The 13,317-nt window shown below is 40.3% G+C and overlaps 1 long non-coding RNA gene across 1 annotated transcript; it reads left to right on the forward strand.

The window, feature by feature from the left end:
- Positions 1–7,540: 7,540 nt before the first annotated feature.
- On the forward strand, positions 7,541–9,884 carry LOC148208610 (uncharacterized). The gene is made up of 4 exons (XR_015788474.1): positions 7,541–7,855; positions 7,960–8,145; positions 8,236–8,270; positions 9,542–9,884. It is a non-coding gene; the product is annotated as an uncharacterized LOC148208610 (long non-coding RNA).
- Positions 9,885–13,317: the final 3,433 nt, after the last annotated feature.

A 13,317-nucleotide genomic window follows, 5' to 3' on the forward strand; every position in this document is an offset into this window, starting at 1 on the left:
CATAACAAGTACTCATTTGAAAACAATGGCAAGAAAACTACATTACTTCCCTTACCTCCAAAAGAAGTTCAAATTGATCAAAGAAAGTTGGAGGAAAGAAGAAAGGAGTTCACGACCAAGGAGACTACCAAGTTGGAGGAAAGAATGAAAGAGGTTGCAATGAAGGAGGCTACCAACATCCAAGTGGAAAAGGTAAGTACTCCCAACCAATGTAAGAAGGTTGAGAACCTCAAGGTAAGTTCAAATAAGGTTGACCATAAATTGCCTTGTGATGATATGCACGAAGATTCTATTTTATTTGATTGCAATGACTTGCATGATTCTATGCCTACGGTTGAAAAGAAAAGTAGTGAGCTTGACAATTGCACACCCATGCATGACACTCATATTGAGTGCAAATTATTATGTGATAACATGCCTATTGTTGAGATAAAGAGTAGTAAATTAGAAAATGAGACTCTTTGTGACTTACATGCTACTCCAAGTCTCTTGACTAGTAAAGTTTCTCAAGTTGATGACATACTTACTCTTGAACCAATGCATGGAAAATCAAATTTTGATAAAAGTAAGAAGAACGACAGTAGTGAACTTGAAAGTTGTAAGACCATGCATGACATTATTATTCCAATTGATAATAAGGAAATACATGATGTTTTGCCACTTGCCGAAAAGGAGAATACTAAGAAGGTCCTTTATGATTCTATGCACCACATTCCTAATCCTTTAGCTACTGAAATTTATTATGATTATGAAGTATCCATGCTTATTCCTCTAATTCATGAAGATTCACAAGTTGAATGTGAGATGGAAAGTATGAGAGAAGGAAAAGATGAGTTGAAAGAAAGTAGCTATGGAAAGAAAAAAGAGAAAAAGAGAATGGATCACACCATTGCGCCTCACAAGCCAAATCTTAAAGAGACTATTGGAGAAGGATCCTTACCTTCAAAATCACTTATCTTATTCAAATGTTTGTATCCTTCTAAGACTTTTGTAGGATGGTATCAAGATAGAAATTCATGGACTCATCCTACCATCGTCACATGATTTTGAGATCACCCTACAAGGTAAGTATAAGATTAATAAATTTGAAGATACTAACTTGATTCCTTTTTGTGTAGGTGATCATGAGCAAGTAGAGTTATGACCAAGAATCATGGAGAAATACTTGTTCAAAAAGTCCTCTAAACATCACCGTGGCCGAGAACACCAATTACCGTATTGGATAATTCAAACGGCTTGCATCAAAAGGAGGACAAGGAAATCAAAACATAATGGCAACAAACCAATTGATTGGGTTTGGAAGCATTGTTGGAAAGAATGGAGAAGCTTTAAAAGAAAATTCAAGGGAAGACCAACGAGCGCATCATTGCCAAAAGACTTCAAGATAGCTTTACAAGGTAAGTATAATGTAACTTTTGATTTTGAAGTCGCTAACTTGCTTCCTTTATGTGTAGGTTACAAATTTGTTTCGAGAACGAATCCTTTTCAAGAAGGAGGAGATAATGTGATCATATTCGGGCAAGAGATCCAAGAATCAACCTACAGTAGTGATGAGGAAGATAAAGACGGGAAGCCCCCTAAAAGAAGGATGAATTTCAAGGAGAATCGAAGAAAAGAACTACGATAGGAGAGCAAGCCCACGATGCACACATTGACTACACGGTGCACCCCACCATCACCGACTAACCTCACAAGGTGACGCCCTCCGTGCGCATGACATTGTTTCATGCCACAAGCACCATCGCGCGTGCACACACGACAATGCCCCCACAGACGCTCAACACGCTCAACCCGCCAACCACCCAGCCGTATGCCCTGCGCGCGCCCCACCAGACGCCAGTACATACCGTTGCACACCCACCTGCCCGTGCGTCCGCCAATCGCCTACCATGCCATTGCCTACACGCACATGCCATGCTAACCTCGTAAGAGGCCAGCACCTGCCCCAACACGTGCGTCCGCCTTACCGTGGCCAACGCCCCCACCAGCATGCGCGCTCGCCTGACCGTCGCACATGCCCCAGCGCACGCGTGTTTCGCCCGCGAGGCCGCCTACCTGCAGTGCTAACCTCGCAAGTGCCTTGCCCAGCACGCGCCCTTGCTGAGCTAACTTCACAGCGCCCTACCTGTCGCGAGCACCTCTGCGCGTGTTCCCTCCCGCACGCCCACGTGTGCCCCCTACTGCTACACCATGCTAGCGTCGTTTACGCCTGCGCGCGCCTTCCCCCAGCGCCAGCTTCCTTGTGCGCGCGCCACGGCCCCCATGGGCACCTCCACCATTTAATGTTGCCACTCCCACGGGTTCCCCCAACTTGCCTTGCCACCCACTCCATCACATCTCATGAAAAGGTTTCCTTATTTTTTTGTTGGATTATTTTGTGGGATTTGTTTTTTATTTAATTTCTTTTAGTTATAAACTTGAAATTGATCACTTTTAGGCAAGTTTAGCACTATTTAGAAATTTATCAATTTTTATTTTCTTTTTAATGTTGTTAATTTCCTTTAAAGGCCAAGGGCCTTAGCCTATAAATAGGCGTGTACCCCTTTTTGTTGGAACATCTTTTGAATGACAATTTGAATAAAAACATAGAGTGTTTTTCCCTTTACCGTGAGTAAAACCCCTTCCCAAATTTCGAATCCCTTTGTGTGGTTGAATTTAGGTTTTCGTATTTGACCCCCTCGAAGCATGCTTGTTTGATTGGTCATCTAACTCATAGAGTGTTTCCGGCCTCGAGCATAGTGAGTATTCTGTCTGCTCAAGGTAACGACTGCAAAGGTAATCCCTCTAACTCTTAGCCTTTCGGGTTGAACCAACTATATGATTGGATTCAAGTGGCTTGTGGTTCGAGTAGCTCAATACGCTTGGGTTGTCACGTATCATGTCCTCTCCACCATGTTTGTGAATATCGTCAGTGTACACCTTTAGAATGTTATGGGAGCATTGCATATGCCTGAATGCACAAGTTCCATATGGATAGGTGAATGTTCTCTTCTCTGTGTCTCTTCGCATCACTTCAATACAGCCTTCAACTTGTCCATGCATATTGCGAAGCTTTCCGCAAATGTTGTGAAATAATCCATGAATACCTCTACTGTTCTCTCCACCATGTCTATGAATATCGCCAGCATACACCTTTGGAACGTATTGGTAGCATTACATATGCCTAAATGAAAAGTTCCATACGACGGGTGAATTTTCTCTTATCTTAATCTTCTTAAGGTATTGTTATTTAATTATAGTATGAAAATCAATCGAGAAAACAATAGAATGTTTGGTAGGCTAATCTGTCTAGCATCTGATTAATGAATGGCAATGGAAAGTGATCTTTCTTTTTTGCCTTGTTCAACCTCCGATAATCCACACACCCTCCAGCTTGTAATCACTCTTGTAGAGATCATTTCATTGCTGTCATTTTTTTTACCATTGTTGTGCCTCTCTTATCTGGCACACATTCATTAGCAATTTAATAATCTCCTTCTATTGCGCCTCTACTTAACGATAAGAGGTTGCGTGCAAATGCACACTGCCACAAGTAATAGAAGGAATTGTATTTTGAGTTTGTATCCATAGGGAAGTTGATTAGAAAAGAGTCTTGTGAATGGTTTGAAATTACAATTGGGTTTATTAGTAAAAATAGTTGTGAAAATTGTGGTTTGGTTTTAAAAATACAAAGTTTCTAATTAAGGGCAGCCCCTCTGCTTCCTTCCTTAGTTTTAAACAAAATAACACAATGATGAAACATTGCGCCAGACACTTTTCTGACTATTATTGGAAATTGAGTTTACTCTTGTCACAAACTACTTTTGGCTATTTTAAAGCCTAGAGCAACCGTTGATCATATGATTTGTGACAACCCAAGCATATGGATTTATCGAGCCTCTAACCACTTGAATGCAATCATATAATTGATTCAACCGAAAAGGAAAAGGTTAGATGGATTACCTTTGTAGTCAAAACCACGAGCAAACATAATACTCACTATGCTCGAGGGAAACACTCAATGAGTTTGGTGACCAACCAAACAAGCATGCTTAGAGGAAAATACGCACCCTACGTTCAACCAAACAAAGCATAACAATATTTCGGGGGGGGGGGGGTTGCATGAAGCCAGGGTTTTGGGAGAATACTTTCAACTCAACGTTGCATTAAATGAACTCTAAGTTCATTTAGATGAGCTGAAGTTGAAGTGGAGTTTAACTCAAGTTGCAAGAGTATAGTGAAGAGGACCCTACACATATGTCCTTAGTCACTGGGAAAGCTTTAAGCACCCAAGTTAAGGAGGATAGCTTAGACCAAAGAGATAATTTATTTCACACTAGGTGCCTTTTCAATCTGTACCTTGTAGTATGGTAATCGATAGCGGTAGTTGCACCAATGTTGTGAGTTCAATTATGGTCAAAAGACTTAATTTAGACTAAACCACGTCCTAGACCATATAAGCTTCAAATGGTTGAGTGATTGCGGGGAGGTAAGGGTGAATAAGCAAGCACTCGTTTCTTTTACATTGGAAAGTATGCTAATGATGTTTTGTGTGATGTTGTCTCAATGCATGCCGATGATATTTTGTTGGGGAGACCATGGCAATATGATCGTCGGGTAATATATGATGGATATGCTAATCGTTATCATTTTACTCATAATGGTAGGAAAACTACTCTTTTACCTTTGTCTCCAAAAGATGTATATGTTGATCAATGTAAACTTGAAAAGAAAAAGAACTGAGAGAAAAAATGTAACGCCCGCGTTACTCAGGTTAGCTTGCCTCGAGTTCCGGGAAATTTTTATAACAAAATAGATTTATTTATTTATTTCATTTTATTTTATTTTATTTGATTCATCAGTTATCTTTATTTAATTTAAGTGTGGCATCTCGGTTATTGTGTATTGCTACAGAATTAGTGGTGAGTTAGTCGCGTGTAGTTATTTATCAAATTATGGTTTAGTACGGATTCCGTTATGTGACACTTGTTTTGGGCCATTGGGCCAATTACGAAATTATATTATTGGCTTGTTTTAACAAGGAGGGGTTGGGTAAGTGGGCCTTAAACAAAAGGAAAAGAACTCAAGCCCAAAGGAGTTAAAAGTTTAAAACAAATAACCCTAGCCCTTGTTCTTTTTCCTCTTCTTCTTCCTCCCTTTCCCTCTCTTGTTGAAGCCGCCGGCCACCCCCCACTCGAATTCTTCTTCTCCGGCGAGCAGCTCCGTTCAGGCGACGCGACGAATAGAGGCGGCATCGAAGCAGCAGGTGCGGCGTCGGGACAGCAGCACGACAGCAGTAGCGTCGTGCTCGGGCAGCAGCAGGCGGCGTCAGGCAGCAGTTGGCGCGGGCGTCGGGCAGCAGCAGGTGGCGGCGCGTGGTCTCGGGCAGCAGCAGGTGCGGGGGCGGTGCGTGGTGGCTGTTCGCGGTGTTTTCCCTCGATCCAACAAACTCCAACGACTCGAATAGCTTAGATCCGGGAAGCCCGGTAATTTTCTTTGACCCACCTTTGTTCGAAGTTAGATTTAGATTACCCACACCTAAACGAAATCAATTTGGAATACCCACACCTAAGCGAAATTGTTTTGTAGTAACGGACATCAAATCGAAGCCGTTGGAGGTCGTTTTGGGCGTTTTTTGCTGCTGTAAAAAAACGTGGACAGCAGTGTTTTGGGTGGTGTCCGGCGATTATCTTCATCCGTTCGAAGCCCGATTTACGCTACCCACCCCTTGTGTGCTTAGGTGTGAGTTCGATGCAAACTTAAAGACGTGGTTGGGTAAGTAGCACTAGGGGGCGAGTGCGTGCGTTATTTAGCGTTAACGGAATGGTTTTGATGCTGATTTTTAGTTAAATTAATTTAATTGTGCATGTAGGGATTGTTAGTTTTGATTTGTGAACTTCTAGTGATTTTGTTGCCGTCTTTCTATTATTGAACACTTATGAGGAAACATGCTTTCTATTCTTATTGTTGGAGGTGACTAGTAGATTCTGAATTGTTGTGGTTAAAAGTAACTGGCTCATGACGTTTTGCAAACATGTTGTAAATGAAATGCTCGCGTTGTTAAACTGATAATTAGTTTATATTGTTTTAGTTGTGAGCTGTTGGGTGGTGACTTGTTTATTACAAAGAAAAGTATGCTTGTGAACTGTGCAGTGGATTAGAATGTGAGAAATATACTTGTAGGTGGTCTTGGGAGGGCTAGTGGGAGTGGTGAAGGGTGAAGGGTGAAGGGACGGGTTGGCAGTCCGTTAAACTATGGGTGGTCTGAACTGAAAATGCATATAAATCGCTTGGAGGTTCAAAGCCTTGAGTAGTTGCCTTGGGAATAAATGACAAGGCCGAACGTCAAATTTCTGTAAATGAGTATTGGGGTCTTGGGGATAAATGTCAAGGACCAATACGCTGGGAAGTCATCGGTACCTTGGGGATAAACGACAAGGACCGGTGCACAGTTCAGGCCTTGGGAATAAATGGCAAGGCCGAACATCAAGTTTCTGTAGAGGAGTATTGAGGCCTTGGGGATAAATGTCAAGGGCCAATGCGACTCGAGGAGTTAGGCTTGAAGGACTAAAGTAGAGTGGTGCTTGCGAAGTAGTGGTGCTAGGCCTTGGGAATAAATGGCAAGGTCGAACATCAAGTACTGTAAAAGGAGGGGGGGGTATCTTGGGAATAAATGTCAAGAGCCGTCATGCCTCGAGAAGTTAAACGGGGAGTATCACAGGGGGGTGTAGAGGGAGGTTTAGTACTGTGGGACAAGAGCTAGTGAATCATATGGTTGTAGTCTTGGTAGTTCCGACGCATGGTTGTTGTATGTAAATGTCAAGTTATTTTTTTGTTTATCTCTCGGTGTCTATTTAATTGTCTTGCCATCGTTTTATTTTATATGCCGTGACTGTGAGCATGATTTTTGTGTTAGTTAGGAAGGGCTACTTACGGAGTACCTTATGTACTCACCCCCTTTTTATCCTTATTTATTTTCAGGTGTGAACAAGACCGACCGTGGTGATGACGTGGAAGGGGCTTGACCGAGGAGGGATCACTAGTCGAGTTAGTGAGGATAGATGGAAGGGTCGTTTGGTACGAGTAGCATTGGGATTTATTTTTGTAACGCCCCGCGTTACTCAGGTTAGCTTGCCCCGAGTTCCGGGGAATTTTATAACAAAATGGATTTTAGTTATTGATTTATTTATTTATTTCATTTTTATTTTATTTGATTCATCAGTGATTTTTATTTAATTTTAGTGTGGCATCTCGGCTAGTGTGTGTTGTTACAGATTTAGTGGTGAGTTAGTAGCGTGTAGTATTTATTAAGTTATGTTTTTTCGGTTTCCGCTATGTGACACTTGCTCTGGGCCAGTGGATCAACTACGAAATTATATTATTGGTTTTGTTAACAAGGTGTGATTGGGTAAATGGGCCTTAAACAAAAGAAACTAGCCCAAGTGGGTCTATGTTGCAAAACAAAAGGAAAAGGGGAATTTAAAACAAAACAACCCTAGCCCATCTTGTTCTCCTTCCTCATCTTCTTCCACCCTCCCCTTTCGTTTGGAGCCGCCAGCCCCCCATCCGAAATTCTTTCTCTGACGAAGCAGTACACACGACGGGACAGCAGCAGGCGCGGGCGTCGGCAGCAGCAGGTGCGGCGTCGGGCAGCGGCAGACGGCGGCGGCACGCGACGGGCAGCAGCGGCGTGCGACTGCAGCGGCGGCGCGTGGTGTTGGGCAGCGGCAGACGGCGGCGACGTGCGACAGGCAGCGGCGGCGCGTGACGTTCGGACTGCTGCAGGCGGCATCGATACGTGAGGCTGTTTTCACGACGTCCCTTCTCCGATCCAACGAGCCTAACAACCTCGAATAGCTTAGATCCGTGGAACCCGGTAATTTTTCTTTGACCCACATATATTCGAAGTTAGATTTGGATTACCCACATCCAAACGAAACCGATTTGGAATACCGACACCTAAGCGAAGTTGTTTTGTAGTAACGGACATCAAAACGAAGTCGTTGGAGGTCATTTTGGGCACTTTTCGCTGCTGCAAAAAACGTGGACAACAGTGTTTTGGTGGTGTTCGGCGATTATCTTCATCCGTTCGAAGCCCGATTTACGCTACCCACACCTTTGCAAGCTAGATCTAATTTACCCACACCTACACGAAGTCGTTTTGAGGTAAGGAGCCCTTTGAACCCTCGTAGAGTCGTTTTTCGAAGGCTGAACAGTACATTTAAATTGCTGTAATTTTCTGTTTTTGGTGCTTAGGTGTGAGATCGACGCAAACTTGAAGACGTGGTTGTGTAAGTAGCACCAGGGGGCGAGTGCGTGCGTTATTTAGCGTTAAGAGAATGGTTTTGATGCTGATTTTTAGTTAAAATAGTTTAATTGTGCATATAGGGATTGTTAGTTTTGATTTGTGAACTTCTAGTGATTTTGTTGTCGTCTTTCTATTATTGAACACTTATGAGGAAACATGCTTCTATTCTTATTGTTGGAGGTGACTAGTAGATTCTGAATTGTTGTGGTTAAAAATAATTGGCTCATGACGTTTTGCAAACATGTTGTAAATGAAATGCTCACGTTGTTAAACTGATAATTAGTTTATATTGTTTTAGTTGTGAACTGTTGGGTGGTGACTTGTTTATTACAAAGAAACGCATGCTGTAAACTGTGCAGTAAATTGGAATGTGGGAATTATACTTGTAGGTGGTATTGGGAGGGTTAGTGAAGTGGCGAAGGGTGAAGGGTGAAGGGACGGGTTGGCAGTCCGTTAAACTATGGGTGGTCTGATCAGAAAATGCATATAAATCGCTTGGAGGTTCAAAGCCTTGAGTAGTTGCCTTGGGGATAAATGACAAGGTCGAGCGTCAAAATTTCTATAAATGAGTATTGGGGTCTTGGGAATAAATGTCAAGGACCAATACGCTGGGAAGTCATCGGTATCTTGGGGATAAACGGCAAGGACCGGTGCACAGTTCAGGCCTTGGGAATAAATTGCAAGGCCGAACATCAAGTTTCTGTAGAGGAGTATTGAGGCCTTGGGGATAAATGTCAAGGGCCAATGCGACTCGAGGAGTTAGGCTTGAAGGACTAAAGTAGAGTGGTGCTTGCGAAGTAGAGGTGCTAGGCCTTGGGAACAAATGGCAAGGTCGAACATCAAGTACTGTAAAAGGAGAGGGCACGGTGACTTAGGAATAAATGTCAAGAGCCATCATGCCTCGAGAAGTTAAGCGGGGAGTAGCACAGGGGGGGTGTAGAGGAAGGTTTAGTACTACGAGACAAGGGCTAGCGAATCATGGGTTGTGGTATTGGTAGTTTCGACGCTTGGTTGTTGTATGTAAATGTCAAGTTATTCGTTCGCTATCTCTCACTGCTTATTTGATTGCCTTGCTCTTGTTTTGATCTAAATGTCAAGTTATTTGTTCGCTATCTCTCACTGCTTATTGTTTGCCTCGCTATTGTTTTGTTCTTTATGTTGTGACTGTGAGCATGATTTTTGTGCTAGTTAGGAAGTGGTACTTATGGAGTACCTTATGTACTCACCCCCCTTTGTACCCTTATATGTTTTCAGGTATGAACGGGGTCAAGCGCGGTGATGACGTGGAGAGGGCTTGACCGAGGAAGGATCACTAGCTTAGTTAGTGAGGATAGAGGGAAGGGTCGTTGGGTACGAGTAGCCTTGAGATTTATGTTATTGCTAGGTGTGAACCGCGGAGGAAATTTTGTATTCTTTAGAACTACTTTAATTGTTATAGATGTTGCTGGTAAACGCGTCATTGTTGTCGTTGGAGTTTAGGTGCACGGTTGTTTTTATTTATTTAAGAATTTTTGCCACTGAGGCGTATATGAGATATTGTTGTTTTTAAATTGCCTACGGAGGGTGAAGTCCTGACAGTTTATGACATTTATATTTCTGATAGAACGATGGAAGTCGAAGCTTTATTTCATCTAAATTATTTTCCAGGGAGTTGCTTATCTCGTGTTTAGAATTAAGGTTAGCCAGGAGAATTATGTAGCATTGCCTAGGATGTTATATGAAATCTTGGGGCGTTACAATTTTATTGCTAGGTGTGGACCCGAGGAGCGATTTTGTTTTCTTTAGAACTATTTTTTTTATGGATGTTATTGTTAAACGCGTCACTGTTGTTGTTGGAGTTTAGGTGTACGATTGTTTTATTTATTTAAGAATTTTAGATACTGAGGCGGACATGAGATGTTTTTTTTTGAAATTGCCCACAGAGAGCGAAGTTTTGACAGTTTATAAAATTGATATTTTTAGTGGAATTATGGGAGTCGAAGCTTTATTTTATTTAAATTATTTCTCAGGGAGTTGGTTATCTCGTGTTTAGAGTTACGGCTAGACAGATGGATTATTTAGCATTACCTAGGATGATATATAATATCTTGGGGCGTTATAAAAAAAGAGTTTCAGTGAAAAGCGAGAGAGTAGCAATCGGCCTAGTGAGAAAAATGAGAGAAAAGCCAAAAATGTGAGCTTCTGTGCTAGAATGGGTGAGGTTAGGAATGCTTTGATTTCAAAATGAAATATCTTTGTACTTTTGTACAAAGGATCTTGTTTCCTTATTAACGAACTCAGCCCTTCTTTCCCTAGTGTTTTTGTTGCACTTTTGCAGGAGTTTGAGGAATTATTTCCCGAGGAGATGCCAAGTGGATTGCGACCACTTAGGGGGATCGAGCACATGATTGACTTCATTCTGGGAGCGACCATTCCAAATCGTCCAACGTATAGGACTAATCCTAGCGATGCCGAAAAGATACAAAGACAAGTGAATGACCTCCTTGCCAAAGGGTAAGTACGTGAGAGTTTGAATCCATGTTCTGTTTCAGTTATTATTGTACCTAAGAAAGATGGATCATGGCGTATGTGTGTTGATTGTAGGGCTATAAAAAAGATAACTATTAAGAATAATAATCCAATTCCTAGATTAGATGATATGATCATCGGTAAGAAAACCTATGTCTACGATCATATTTTATGTGTTTAGGTCTAAGCTACATCATATATTAACTTCACATTAAACACGTAACATAACACTTTCGGTATTAGGCTTCAGTATATTAGAATTTCTTAGTGGGCAACTTAAGAAATTGCATGAGAAAATATGTTAAGGAGTTAATTAGTAGCACTAGGCACTACCTGAAGCTGTTCTCTCTTGTAATATTCTTAATGGATTTTTCTAAGGCATTTCACAGAGAGGTTAAAAACTAACTTAGTTCAGAGTAGAAGTGCAGAAAATACTCATAGAAATAAAAGAAATTCTTGCCATTTAATGAAAATGAAATTTTAACAAAAATAACAACAAGCCCTAGCTTAACCTTCTTCTCTTTCGAGTTTGAAGGAAAATAAAACTCGGTAGAAAGTATTTAGAATTTAAATAAATGAAATACAAGAGAGTAAAAGCATAAAGCGAATCGAAACAAAGCTTAGACAAATGTATTGCTACAAACTAAACGTTCTAAACCCTAGAATTGAAAAGGATGTTGAACAAAAGAATTTCTAAACTAAAAATGTGCTGAACTGAGGTAAAACTGAGATGAATTGATGTGTTTTAATTTCTGTCGAGGAAGCTCTTGAATTTATATGAGTGGATGTAGTTGCAATTGCCACCAAAATAGGAGGGGATTTGAGCAAAAGTCATGGGATTTGGTTCAACCGAATGTGTTCCAACTCTAACAACATCGACTTGACTACGGAAGTTGACATCGGAAATATCCTTGCTGTCCTGACATCAAAACAAGCGTTTAATTAAAACCCCAGAAAAAAGCGCCAAGTGCTTCTTTTTACCTGCATTTTGAAAAATCATAACTTTCTGATGCATTTTCTCCACAAAGTGCTCCAATTTTATTCCCATGCAATAATAACATGTTCTACTCAACTTTCAAGAATATGTGCTCAGTTTATGCAATCTTATGTATAATAACGAGTCATTTATACACTAAAACATGCGTAAAAATTATATTTGAACCTTGAAAAATATGGTTCATCACACCCCCAAACTTAGTTATTTGCTTGTCTCTAATCAAAACATCAAACTCAACTCTAACAAACAACATACCAAATATGAATGAATCACATACAATCCATAATGAACTATGTGAATAACTTGTATATTATCTCAGGAAAGATGTAAAAAGCTAAACTTCATATAAGTTACCATAATATACTTTGTTTAAAAAATAAAAAAATTTCTAATTCCTCAACCAAAAAGCTCTTTACAACATTAAGGAATTTGCACGATTCCTTTTTATTTCAAAACTTTTACATCAAGAAGACACGTGGATTTAGGTACTAGCCTTTGAGGTTTTCAGCACACTATTATCGACATTCCACCACAGCCACATCTAGAGGCACTTAGGTAATAGCTTAACACTAACATGTCTACGGTGGGTGTCACGAGGTTACACTAGGCTGTACAGCTACTATCTTCAAGGATGCTTTCACTGCTCAACCTAAACTACATGAGTGTAAGTGGGACTCACAAAAAAATTTAAGTACATTTTCTTGCCACTCTATTTTCTTACCGCTTTTGTTTTTCTCCAACTTATTTATCTTTTCCCAATTATGTTTTTCTCACAAGCAAGGCTTGACTCTTTTTTGGACATTTGTCTTGGACTCTTACTTTTTCTTGCTGTAGTTTTTTTCTTTTGCAAATGACTATTTTTCTGCTTACTCTTTCTCGCTCTTTCTTTTTTTCGCAAAAAGTAAAAAAACATGATCGTTTTGGAAATTAAAATAACATTTTCTTTCTAAATAAAGACTCCCCAAACTTGAGTGAGACAATGTCCTCACTTGGAAATAATTTTGGAGAAATGCAAAAGTTTTTTCAACAACTAGGACAAGGACTTCCTATGTAACATTAAAAAAAGCTTTTATTTAGAGACCAAAGAGCTAACAAAATATTTTTATTAACAAAACAAAGAAAATAATGACGTACGGCTTGATCATAACAATAGGAAACATAGTTAATGCATGTCCTTAATTATCGTCATCGACATGAGACATGAAAACTAAGAACAAAATAGAAAGTGACTCATTAAAAAGATGAGAATGCTTTTCATAAGAATATTGCGATTGTAGAAGCAAGGGACAAACGAAAAAGAAAGTTCAAAGGATGATGCACTTGTTTCACATGACAACTAGGCATTTAATGCTAAAAAAATCATCCCCAGGAAACATGCATTATGATAATAATAAAATAGTATATAACGAAGCAAGAGATCAAACCTAACTAGAAATAAGACTAACCTATCAAAAACATGTTCATATTAACAAGTAGATGCAAGAAATAGAAGTAGAAGTGGACTCCCTTAATCGTCATCAGAATC

This window comes from Momordica charantia (assembly GCF_013281855.1).
Source record: "Momordica charantia cultivar OHB3-1 chromosome 10 unlocalized genomic scaffold, Mcharantia_2.0 BLBB01000010.1, whole genome shotgun sequence".
NCBI classification, from domain to species: domain Eukaryota; kingdom Viridiplantae; phylum Streptophyta; class Magnoliopsida; order Cucurbitales; family Cucurbitaceae; genus Momordica; species Momordica charantia.